Source organism: Ambystoma mexicanum, chromosome 9, assembly GCF_040938575.1.
Source record: "Ambystoma mexicanum isolate Mex_15411 chromosome 9, UKY_AmexF1_1, whole genome shotgun sequence".
Lineage (NCBI taxonomy): Eukaryota > Metazoa > Chordata > Amphibia > Caudata > Ambystomatidae > Ambystoma > Ambystoma mexicanum.
This window is the reverse complement of record NC_090931.1, coordinates 357,584,843-357,597,876: the sequence shown is the minus strand read 5'-3', so window position 1 is coordinate 357,597,876 and position 13,034 is coordinate 357,584,843.

Here is a 13,034-nt window from a genome sequence, read left to right as displayed (position 1 = left end):
ATAGACAAACCTCTTACAGACATTTCATCTGTCCAGGTTTGAGCAAGGCAACCTTTAGTGACGCTCTGGGGTTTAAAAAAATCGATATTTAGATCACCACAGAGTATCATGCCTGTTCCTCTTGATGATTCAAGCAGATTGTCAATTATGGAGGAAACTTGGTCAATAAAGGAGTAGGACCTGGCGGCTTGATGATTCCAGTATACATTAAGTATGTGGAATACATCAGAATGTGATGGTTTCTCTGTGAGCTTTCTTATTTCGCATACTTGAATGTAGGGTGTATAGTTTTTAGAAGTTATCAAGCGGTAACCTGAAGACCATTTGATCAGTGTTAACAGCCCTGCTATCGGGCGCCCCTTGTCCGCTTTAATAGCAGGGTTCAAAGCACATTCAAATTCAGAGATCACCGGCAGTTCGCGCAGCCAAGTTTCTTGCAAGCATAGGAGATGTAAATCTTGGGCTCATGCGTTATTTAACAAGTGGACAAAACCACGTGTGTTCCAGGAGGCAAGCAGACATTCTTGGGCCATGTTGGTCTTTGAGCATTAGCTGTGTTGTTTACTCTTTAAGGCTGATGCCAGCCAGTTCCATTACTGTGTTACTTCATTACCTCGCGTGCCGTTTAGTGCAGTTTCCACAGGGATGACCTCTGATGCTCGGTTATTTATCGTTATTTTGATTTTATCCATCGTGCTTGTTCCGACTTCCTCGACATGCTCCAGGGGCTCAGAGTTCTGGAAAATATGCGCGGAGTGATGCCTCTTGTTGATTGACTCGTCTTGTCCCCAATGGCTCGACTGAGCCATGCCGAGTGCTTTTGTGCATTGAGAATGTTCCAAAAATGGAGATGTTTCTGTACGTAAGGGCCGAGAGACACATAGTCCTGCAGTCTTGAATGAAATATTGCGTGTGTCTGGTTCTAGCAATTTATAGGTATCAAAGTCCAACGATAACAGATCTTCATCAGCCTCTAAAATAACATTTGCAATTATGTGAGAATTTATATTCAAAATCACTTTGTCTGTTTGCCGCTCATCCGGAAATTCAACCGTTTTCAGGTCTTTCGAATCAAGTGAGCGCAACCGAGGTATATGATGAAGTAATCTCAACACGTTTGATCTGTTCAAAATTAGTTTGTCACCACCTACCAACCTCTCCAGCATTATTTTAATCAAGCTAGGCACTTCGTTCGAACCCCTGTTTTCATAACGGTTCTCTTTCTTCTGATTGTTTGTTTTAGACTGTGCAACATGACTATTGCTGATTTTTGGTAGTGGTAATTGTGGAACAGTCAGGACAGGCATCCCAGACCCTTCAATTCTTTTTGAGTGGTTCTCTCCATTTACTACTTGATGGTTGCCTTCGTCGAGATCTAACTTCATCTTCCTGTTGTTGAGCCTCTGCCTTTCCCATTTTGCTTGAAGTGTCATGAACTCTGGGCTCTTAGGTACAAAACCTGATTCTTCTATTTCTTTGACCTGGGGCACCAGCTCACATCTCCTCTGGTTAATGTCTCGTGTTGATATCGAGGAAGTGCTCTTGCTCACTTCGATTGTTGCTCTTTTTACAATTTGTGTTTCTTTTTTAACTTTCTTAGGAGCGTTGGTCGTTTTCGAGGCCGGAAGCACTGACGGGCTTTTTTGTGAGCGTAGGTCAACGCATGGTATTTTCGTACTGGCAACACATTCTGTCTCAGGATCTTCATACGTTGATAAGTCTATTAACTCTTTGTCAATTGCCAAATCTTCCTCACAAGGCAATATTTCAGTAGATATCGTCACGTTTTCTGCTGTTAACGGTTGGTCCAATGTTTTATCCTTAATTGTGCCTGCTAGTTTCAGGCTTCAGGTGATTGCTTTGTCCACCAATTGGAACATATTCAGATTACGTAAAAATGTATGTGCTCCTTTTTGCTGTTTTTTTTATGAGCAGGTAAGTTCTTTTGCTTTTTCATCATCCGTGGAGGAGTTTTTTTTGTAATCTTGTTTACTTTGGCCTGATTTTGTGAGTCTTGGTTTCCAAAAATGGGAAATATCCCAGCCGGAGTCTCGGATGCTGTGGGGTTATCTCTCGTTTCGCCCACCTGAACCCCCTCTTTCCCAGGAGGCATTGAGTCGGATGCTTTTTGTGAGTCTGATAAGGACGGATTTGCAGAATTTCTAGCTTGATGGAAGGCCGTGTTAAACGATATGTCCAGGGGGTTAGAGAGCCCAACATTTCCGCACTGTGGTGTGTTACAGATGCTGGATTTCTCTAACGGAGTTTCGGACGACGGTGGTACAGCATTTCGCCCTGGTAGCTCAGGTGCATTGTCTTCAGTTACAAGACTTTCTGAAGATGTAACAGTCAGGTGCTGAGATTGAGTCGGATGAACTTGGAAGCCCATCTTCATAGTCCCCTGGACGGCATTAGAAGCAACTTTAGCGGAACAATGCGCCTCCGGCATCCTTGTCATGCTCGAGTCGCTAGCGCAACTATGCATATCTCCTTTTTGAACGATCAGAGATTTCCGAAAAAGAGACAAAGCTTCTTTTGCGACCTCTGCGAACAGCTTTTTGTCGAATGTGTCGTTCTGTTTCACATTATTTAAGGAGTTTATTCCTACCAATATCTTTTGAGTTAGCTCCTCTTGTTTAGCCTTTTGGGCACAGTGTGATGCTTCCAGATGTAACACTTTTGAATTCATCATGGCCAATAGAGTTGTAACGTCTTTCACATTTTCATTTAAAGATTCGTACAACTTAGTGAAGGGTGTTAGAGAAATGGCCATTGCAGATGTTAAAGCTATTAAAAGTTCATTTGCTGGTACATGAGCACAGGGGGCTCCACTACCCTCACTTCGTCGCTCTTGATAAGGCCGGGGTACACGTCTATGCCACGTCCTTTCTCGATGGATTTTAGGAAAAGGGCGTTCAATTAACAACGAGTCTCTTGTGGGGGAGTCAGTTAATGAGTCTTCACTAGATGTAGCCTTGTTTTCCAGACTTTGGGGTCTCCTCCGAGATGTTGATACTGGCAATCTTTTCTGGGAGTCTGCTACATTAGTGTGATGTTACGATGTTGTCTCATCTGAGGATACAGAAGTGGCTGCCTTAGGTCTTTTATAATTGCCGGATCCCTATATGTCACGGTTTACATTTGTAATGTTAACACAATTCCTTTTCAGGGGTGCTTTAGATATCGCGTCCTGCACGGGGGTAGATGTCACTGACTGTTTAAATGAATGGGATTTTTTTAGATTAATCAATATTTGAAGCACGGTAGAGACCACTTCCAAAGAGTTTCTTTTATCACAGGTAGGAGGACCTACGTTATTGCCCCTCTGTTCACTACCTAAATATGGATCACACACCAAATCATCCGCGTGCACCATTGTTAGCGCTTCATCCGCGGTCAGTAGTGATGATATCAAGAGGGGGATAGGCTCAGCAGCATTTGTCATTTTGTTTAGGGAAGAAAAATCGCTTTGAATTATTGCGCCTACCTCGTGATTAGTTTCAGGAACATCAGTACGATTCACTGCACTCTTGGGTTGCCATATCTCTGCGAGAGCAGCCGCGGCAGGGCTGACGCGGCGGGCCTCTGCCAAGTCCAACAGGCGCTGTGTTGCCTCTGCGTCGCCGGCCACGGCGTTGCATCCTCCTACTGCTTTCGCTTCCTGCGACTGGCTCCGCCCCTCAGCGTCAGTGAGAGCATCCTCCGCCTCGTACAACAACGCCGCCTCTCCGAACTCCCGCGGCACATGTCTCTATGGAGGGACAGAGCTTGCCCACCCCTGCTGGTAAGTCCTGAACCACGATGAGCGAAATATCGCCCGTAGCGCTCTGACAACTTGCGTTATTTGACATGTGCCGACTTATGACTTCAGCTTGTTTAGGGCTACTTAACACAGGCGTAGGGTGGATTTTTCCACAGGGGTCGGAATTTGGGCGAGCACCCTCACAAGGTGTAGTCCCACAAACTTCGTGTGGCAGGGGATGAAATACAATGGGCCTCATTCTGAGTATGGCGGTAAGGGATAGCGGCCACCGGTAACAAGACCGGTGGCGGTAATCCCTTACCGCCATACTCCGAGTTCCCTTTGCGCCCTCGGCCTTAACGCCTGCTTTGAGCAGGTGTTAAAGTCGAGGGCGCAAAGGGGCCTCCAAGCCAATAACGGTGACCGTAATGAACGGTCACCGTTATTTGCATCTTCCCCATTCCCATTGAGCCCTATGGGGGCTCATTTGGGAATGGGGAAGAGCCTTGGTGAATGGGGAATTACCGCCCCGCCAACCTTGGAATGGGGCGGTAATTCCACCATCCACCAAGGCGCTGCCGGTCAGGGTACGGCGTCAACCAAGGCGTTAATAGCGCCATTGCTTAGCGCCGTACTCGGAATGAGGCCCAATGTCTTGGATCGGAATATCATGGTCCGTAATGTGATCCATATTTTCCGATGCAGATCGGCAGGAAAAGTATTGGCACACCTGTTTGTTGCGTGCACCTTTCACTGGCAGCTCATCTTGGAATGCCATGCGTTTGACTTGCGCTCGCGTCCTTAGGGATGTGGATAAGTTCGATGGATCCATCATCAGCGCTGCGCCACTCGCCAAACAGTGGATTCCTCAGCTCTTAGACCTCAGGGCTTAACGCCGCAAAGGCGGGGGAGGCGGCCTTTTGTGTCTGGTGACCCAGTCAGGTGACTTGGTCAGGTGGTAGGTCTGTTAAAGCCACAGGCACAACACAGGCACACGCACCTCCTTCTCCTTTCTTCCTTTCTTCTGTTCTCCAGCAGGATGAATCACTCGCCTCAGCCAAACAGTGGATTCCTCAGCCCTTAGACCTCAAGAGGACTTTTGTAAGGCCAACGACTCCCATCTTAGTAAAGGATGCACAAGTCGGCCGGAGGAGCACGTCTCTGAGGAGGTTGACACACTAAGGGGAAACAGGCACTCGTGAAGTTGACTGCTGCTTTTCGGGCTGATTTGATACATAAGAGGGTCAATGTAGGAAAAGGCGGGTATTACATGTTTAACAAGGTTAGGGAATAGTCAGCAAAGAAGCGAATGTGGAGCAATTACTCATCTCGGTGGAAAGGCGTCCAACCTCTGTAGAGCAGCACTATTCCATAGCGAAAGAGCCTATGTGTGCACTAGATGAGTCCCAAGACCATGTGGCAAGAAGATGTTTGGTTCTAGAGGCCCGGGTGGTCTATCTAGACAATATAAGGAGGGGGGTGTATTTGCAAATCCTGGGGCTCGCAGGAGCAGCCACTGTAGAGGTCTATACCCTAAAACGGGAACCTTGCTGAAAGTTTTTGGCAGCCTTGGACAGGGAAGCAGCAATCGCTGTCATCCTGCTTATGAGTAGACTACAGACTAAGAACCCAGACACTAGCGAGAGAATGGGGTACTGTGATTATTGGGTTAGGGTCACCTGATTTGAGGAGGGTTATAATGCAGGAAGTTTTGAAACATAAGAGAGTTGAGTTTCAGAATCCTTGCAGGGCAGATGGGCACTTTTTGAGGTGAGGAGAGATTTGGAGGTGGGGTGATGACTGCCTTGGAATACCCAGGCCAGGCATCAGATTGATTTGGGAAGCAAAAGCTTCACCTTTGTACATAAGCTTCCTGGGCCAGCCTTCCTAGAGTCTGTTCGTGGGGACGGTGATTGACGGGGTTCTGTTCTAGGTTGACTAGTGAGCAATTGTGTATCGTTGCTGGTTTAATACGTTTGTCTGGAATAGCCTCTCTCAGGAACAGGACATGAGTTCTTGACGAGAGGTGATTTCATAATTTTGCTAGATTGAGAGCATGATCATAGAAACTTCCTCTTCTTCCCTCCTTGTCCCCTCTTCTACCCTAAAGGTACATTCTTGAATTGGTGTTCTATACCTTTAGAGAGATATTTGGGTATTTGGAGACTGACAGTAGAGGGGTTGTAGGGTCGAATACTGGAAGTGTTATTTAGTTTGGGCTATTAGGTGGTGCTTTGGCGCAATCTATAAGCCAAAACTATTGCATTATAGTACAGAGAGGGAGAAATGGCACAGGAGGAGGGACACAAAGCTTGTAGGTGTTGTTTGGTTATTTGTCCACCCATTGACTGCCCATGGCCATGCTAATCCTTACGGCCATTCCCACCCAGTTCCTGCCCATCCTCGCCCAAAACAGAGCCTCATGGGAACTCTTTGAGCTAGATTTAATCAAGCCTTACCACCAATCTTTGCGCTCCAAGCGCCTGCCAGTGTTTTCTCAAAGCTGTCTTCTGAGAGTTAATTTCTTTATTGGAGTTGTAAACATGCTACTGGTGTAATAAAAATGCCTTCACTGAAGTCCTTTGAAAAACAAGCATTGGCAAAGCCAACAGTTTTGGCTTCTTCATAGGTATTAGGCATTTGCTAGGCACTGCTATTAGATACCTGTGTACTCGCACCATTTTGCACATGCTACCATCAATGACCATTTAATACCACTAGGGAAGTGCCTGGCAAGTGCCTTCCCCGTTCCTACACTACAGCCAAACTGTTGGCATTGCCAATACTTGTTTACTTAGCTGTGTTAATGGAGTGGATGGTCCATTGTTGGGTTTAATTTATTTTACCTATCTTGATTCAATAAAAAGATCTTAATTAAAAAAAACTCTGTTACTTATTGCAATAATTCCCCAACCTGCCCACTGGGTAGCTCTGCCAAAGAGTGAGCCACCCTTTTTAGTCAGAATTATTTGCACATATCTTGACTGCTCCATCGATATGGCGCATGCAGCTCTCACTGAGAGTTGAATCAGAAAAGCAATGAGGTCACTACAGATACAGTGTATTTCTCCAAATTCAAAAAAGAGTGTGCGCTCAGCATGATAACACTAGCCACGCCCTCCTCCTCTGACCTAGATACATATCATAGTCGGTCTTGCTGTGGCAATCACCAGGGATCAGCTGGTGATTCTGCAGAGTCCATGTGGCATGGAGCCATGTAAACTCATCAGGACCAATGAGAACATAATGTTTAAATTCGTTTTGCTGCATCAGCCTCTCAGTGGAAGCTTCTCTGTTTCCATGCAGCTCCGTCTGCAGTATATCGCACAGGTTAGGAGGTGGCGGAGGAAAGAGCAGAGGAGGTGGACCTTCCACTTGCCTCCCGCCCAAGGTCTCAGGCTTGCAGCGTTTGCTTGTTCTCGGTGACTGTTTGGGCAGGCTTTTTTTTCTCCAGTGGGGTCATTTCACAGTAGTTGTGGTTGGCTGCCTAGGGTTTTGCCCTGGGCAGTGTGTTATAAGATGCCCATGCTTGGGGAATCTTATCCAGTTACTTGGGTCAGTTTAGCCTTTTCGGCACCTTTTTAAACCTATCCGTGCCAGATCATGTTATCACCTTGAGATCACAAATTTGCAAGAGAAGTTAAAAATTAATGTCTCCAGCCACCGGCTCTGGTGCAGGAGGAAAAATTGAAGCTTAGGAAATAGCTGGAAGCTGAGGCATCTGGTCTCAGCTAGGGTCCAAAGAACTAGTTCTAAGGATGCCATTCACGGGTGCCGCTTGCTGGCCCACTCAAGGGTTCACTTAAGTCCAAAGATATTGCATTGGCATTTCTAAGGGTTCAGGGAGATCAAACAGGGGTCACTGGTCAGTCCCATCAGGCTGCCTCAGTCTGCACCCCCTTGGTGCCCATGGAGAAGGGAACACATGAAACGCTCTGTTATATTATGTGTCGAGGACCACCTGATAGGATATTTGTTTAATTAAACAACTTGCAATGCGCTATATAAAAATTTCTTAGATAGATAGATAACGATTATCTGGGTGGTACATGTGGGTTCATAGAGGGAGATGAGGTGGGTGGAATCAATGAGAATGGATTGTGTGATTTAATGTAATTTGCCATTTGTATAGTGGCTTTATCTCATTGGTATGGCCTCAAAGCACTGTAGGTGACTGCCCAAGGGTGACCGTATGCAAGGTTTGGGCATATAAATCTGAGGAGTCTAGAAGGCATGTGTGCATTTTGGCCAAAGCAAAGTTGTGTAGGGGTGGCCAGGTCCCTACTAGTTACCCATATCGTGCTGGCAAGTGGATGAGCGCTTTGAAGTTGACAAGAGAATATGCGCGAGTAGTAGAACTCATTATGTCTCCAGCTAGACTGAATTTTTGTTGTGGAGGATAGCTGCATTCTAATGTCACAGGTGTTGTGCGATGTTTCATTGGGAGCGGTGTATGGCTGTGTGTAATAAATCTACTTTTATATGCTAAGCTATGTAGCTAGCTTCCATAAAATTGGCAACAAGTACCTATATTATTTTACCCACTTACTGCATCCCCTTGGTGTTCTGAACTCGGTTGCTTGAGAGCTAGGATCAGGCTTTATAAAACCCAGCATATAAAACATACACAGGTGACGTGTATCGGGCCATTGTTTAATCGCTGCGCTGGGGTAACGCTGCTCTTCCCCTCCTATCCTGTGGTGTACACTGCTCCTGTGACTCCTACACAGCAGGCTGGCGTGAGGATGGCAAGATCTGTGCCCGGGTAAATGGACATATTCTACGCAGTTAGGGATACGATTGTTCCTTTTTTTTATGGAAACAGGGAGGCGCTTCCCGTTCGTGCCCTTTAAGGTTTCCTGGTCAACTATCTCCTTGCATTGTAAAAACTGGCAGCGTGCTTGGCAGAGGTTGTCCGTGGATCTATTTTTATGCGTGAACATGCAGTGAGCAATGCACGTCTTCACACTGCTCTGATATGGTTTCCTTGGAGATGGTAGACGCTGGACTGAAGTCAGAAACTGATGGCACTTGAAACATATTTGGTTGCGTAAGGCAGGAGATATTTCCTCTTTCTGTAAGCATGAATAAAATAGGAGTAGAGGGTATAGACTACCAATAATTATCAGTCAGGGGATAGTAAGTTACTAGTTTACTATGAAATATCTTTGCAGGTGTTTAATTTTCATTTTGGACCATAAAGTATTATAGTATTGGAAAGGACCTTAATCTCCACGCACATGCTGGAAAGGTTCACAATGATGACTATGTGTGCATGCCCCCAAGGAGAGGGTATATGTAATCAGGGCCTGGTGAAGACTTGTGAGTTTGGTGATTTAATTAGCAACACGGGTGATTAGTTCACAAGTAAAGTGCTGTCTCTGTCCCGGGGGCTGCCTGCACTTTGCAAGTTCAGATTTCCAGGTAAAACCACCAACTCAGCCTTTCATCCTTCCAGATCGATACATTGAGTACCATTAAATAGTTTTATAATACCACCTGTTATTACAGCGCTTTGAGGCAGGAGTAATTTGGCATAAGAACACACATTTCTATTACTATTGATTAGAGGTCAGTTGATGATATGTACTACTAACCAACAGATGCAGAACACATTACTGTTGTGTAACGCCTTGCTGTGTGTGATGTGCAATGTAAAGGGAGGAGATGTGTGTATGGCTTGGCTTTGCAGAAGGAATGTTGTGATGTCATGTGGAGTGTTTATGCCTGAGTGATGGAATGCATGGGTGAATGTTCAACCTGGTCAGTTGTTCAGCCACAGGCCTGGGTGATGGGCTGCCAGTGCTTTATATGTCCTACCTGAAACTTATATGTAACCTGTTTCACTGCTTGTAAAGATACCAATGAAGCTGGTAATAAACCTAGCAAGTCAACCTATGAAGTCTGGGAGTCACTTCACTACAATTACTAGTAAAGAATATTTAACAGAGCTTGCAGAATCAAATACAGGCGCCTTGGTTTGAGCTTTTGCTCTCTGACAGAGCTTGCAGAATCAAGTACAGGTCCTTGCTTGGAGCTTTTTCTATCTGACAGAGCTTGCAGAATCAAGTACAAGGGCCTTGGTTGGAGCTTTTGCTCTCTGACAGAGCTTGCAGAATCAAGTACAGGGGCCTTGGTTGGAGCTTTTGCTCTCTGACAGAGTTTGCAGAATCAAGTACAGGGGCCTAGGCTGGAGCTTTTGCTCTCTGACAGAGCATGCAGAATCAAGTACAGGGCCTTGCTTGGAACTTTTTCTCTCTGACCGAGCTTGCAGAATCAAGTACAGGGGCTTGGTTGCAGTTTTTGCTCTCCGACAGAGCTTGCAGAATCAAGTACAGGGGCCTTGGTTGGAGCTTTTGCTCTCTGACAGAGCTTGCAGAATCAAGTACAGGGGCCTTGGTTGGAGCTTTTGCTCTCTGACAGAGCTTGCAGAATCAAGTACAGGGGCCTTGGTTGCAGCTATTGCTCTCTGACATAGCTTGCAGAATCAAGTACAGGGGCCTTGGTTGGAGCTTTTGCTCTCTGACAGAGCTTGCGGAATCAAGTACAAAGGCCTTGGTTGCAGCTTTTGCTCTCCGACAGAGCTTGCGGAATCAAGTACAGGGGCCTTGGTTGGAGTTTTTGCTCTCTGACAGAGCTTGCAGAATCAAGTACAGGGGCCTAGGCTGGAGCTTTTGCTCTCTGACAGAGCATGCAGAATCAAGTACAGGGCCTTGCTTGGAACTTTTTCTCTCTGACCGAGCTTGCAGAATCAAGTACAGGGGCTTGGTTGCAGTTTTTGCTCTCCGACAGAGCTTGCAGAATCAAGTACAGGGGCCTTGGTTGGAGCTTTTGCTCTCTGACAGAGCTTGCAGAATCAAGTACAGGGCCTTGGTTGGAGCTTTTTTCTCTCTGACAGAGCTTGCAGAATCAAGTACAGGGGCCTTGGTTGAAGCTTTTGCTCTCTGACAGAGCTTGCAGAATCAAGTGCAGGGGCCTTGCTTGCAGCTTTTGCTCTCTGAGCGAGCTTGCAGAATCAAGTGCAGGGGCTTTGCTTGCAGCTTTTGCTATCTGAGCAAGCTTGCAGAATCAAGTAAAGGGGCCTTGCTTGCAGCTTTTGCTCTCTGAGTGAGCTTGCAGAACCAAGTACAGGGGCCTTGGTTGGAGCTTTTGCTCTCTGATAGAGCTTGCAGGGGCCTTGGTTCAATCAGCTGCTGTGACATGGAGAAAGAGTGCATTACGGCGAAAGCTCTAATGTTAAAGGTATTTGTACCGCGCACTGTCACCAACGGAATTGGTCCCCAGGAGCTCTGGAGGATCTGCAAGAAAAAAAGCCGGGGTGGGGGGGAGGGGTTAGTAGGGGGAAGTGGGAGTAGGAAAGTGAAAGCGGTGGTGTCCTGTTGGCAGCTTCAGTTTGGTTTTCACTGTGCTCTGAGCTTGGGTGGGATTATCGGATTGATGCGGGTCCTCATTTGCTGTTGGTGAGAGTTATGTGTTGTATGTTTGTTGCTGCGGTTTGGTGAAGTGCATGCGGTTTGCTGTGCGGAGAATGGTTGTGTGGGTTTTGTGTGATAGATGTATGGGGAAAGTTGAGTTTGGGGTTAGTGTGCTTTTTTCGCCTCAGTCTTTACATTTCTTTGTTCCACATCTGATTGTCCAATGGGATTGGTATTATAGTTTGTCTGTCCATTTGATAGGTGTGATGGGGTAGCAAGTTTCCATTTCAGCTATTTCGGAGGTTTGTGTACCAGGTTGAGGTACGCATTGTCCCCCGCCCTGATATTGGTGCTGTATATTTTACAGGAATCAGCTCCCTTCCTACCCATTTCCCCTGTTGGTGATCCTTAGCTGCCTATGTTTCCTCTGTCGACTCCTCATCCCTCTGTATTCATTCCTTAGTGTGATCCTAAACTACCTAGGTTTCATTTTGGTGTCGTGATATGCTGTACATTTTTCTACCCCCTCCCTCTGTTTATGGATGCTAGCTTAGGAAGAAAAAGAGGATTGGTTCCCTCTCTGAGTATTGTTTCCGCTGCGTATGTTCCCCCATAGGTGTTCCTCCTAGTTATGCATTAAAGAGCCAGGTTTTGAGTAGTTTTCTAAATTGGAGGTGATCTCTCGTGTTACGTACGTCTTTTGGTAGCTCATTCCAGGTTTTTGGTGCCAGGTGAGAGAAGGAGGATCCTCCAAATTTTCTTTTGTTGTATGGTTTTGCTTTTATGCGGATGTTGCTGCTTGATCTGAGTGGTCTTGTTGGGTGGTAGACGTTTATTTTCTGTTTTTGGACTGTTTTGCTACTTGGCCGTGGATTGCTCTGTGCGTTATGCACATTCATTTGAACTTTATTCGCTGTTTTATTGGTAGCCAGTGTAGCGTTTTCAGTGCTGGTGTGATGTGATCTCTTCAGGGTAGTTTAAGCAGGAGTCTGACTGCAGCGTTTTGGATGCAATGGAGTTTTTTTTAAAGTCGCTCTGGTATTCCTAGGTATAGGCTGTTGGCGCAGTCTACTCTGATATGATATGATAGGTTATTTATAACATGCTTAATACTCAGGGGATCGAACCTGTGTTGCTCAGTGTCATCTTGCTTCCAAGGCGAGCATATTGCCTCTCAGCTATCCTCCCTGGACATGACTTGAGCGATGATGCTGAGCGTTTTGTGGCAAATGAGAGGAATGGTAGGATCCTTTTGAGGGCGCGCAGGAGGAAGAAGCATTTATTGATTAGAGCATTTACCTGTGGCTCTAGATTTAGTTTGTTGTCTGTTAAGACTTCCAAGTTTTTCACTATCGTCGATGGGCCTGGCGCTGTACCAAGTTCCGTTGGCCAAGGGATGTAGTGATTATTTTCTCTGTTTTTGGAGATGATCATTATTTCTGTTTTGCCTGGGTTGAGTTTGAGGTAGGTTGGGTTCATCCAGCTGTAGATTTCATAAAGGGAGCTCTCTAGTGCTGTGTTTTCTTCTTGTGTATCTTGTATTATGTGGACTATTTGTGTGTCGTCACCATAGTTGTAGCATGTGAGGCAGTGTCTTTTAATGATCTTTATTATTTGAGCCAGGAAATGTAACAGGAGAATGATGATCCCTGTGGTACTCGACAGGTGGATTCTCTTGAATTGGATTTGAAAGATTTGATCCATATGGTTTCTGTTCTGTTTGTTAGCAAGGATTTAATCCATAGTAAGTCTAGGTCGGTGAAACCTATTTCTTCCAATCTCCTGATCAGGATGTTGTGGTTAACTGTGTCGAGTGCTCCGGAGAGATCTAGAAGTATCAGAGCTGTGCTTTTGTCTCGGTCTGCGTTCGCCTTTAG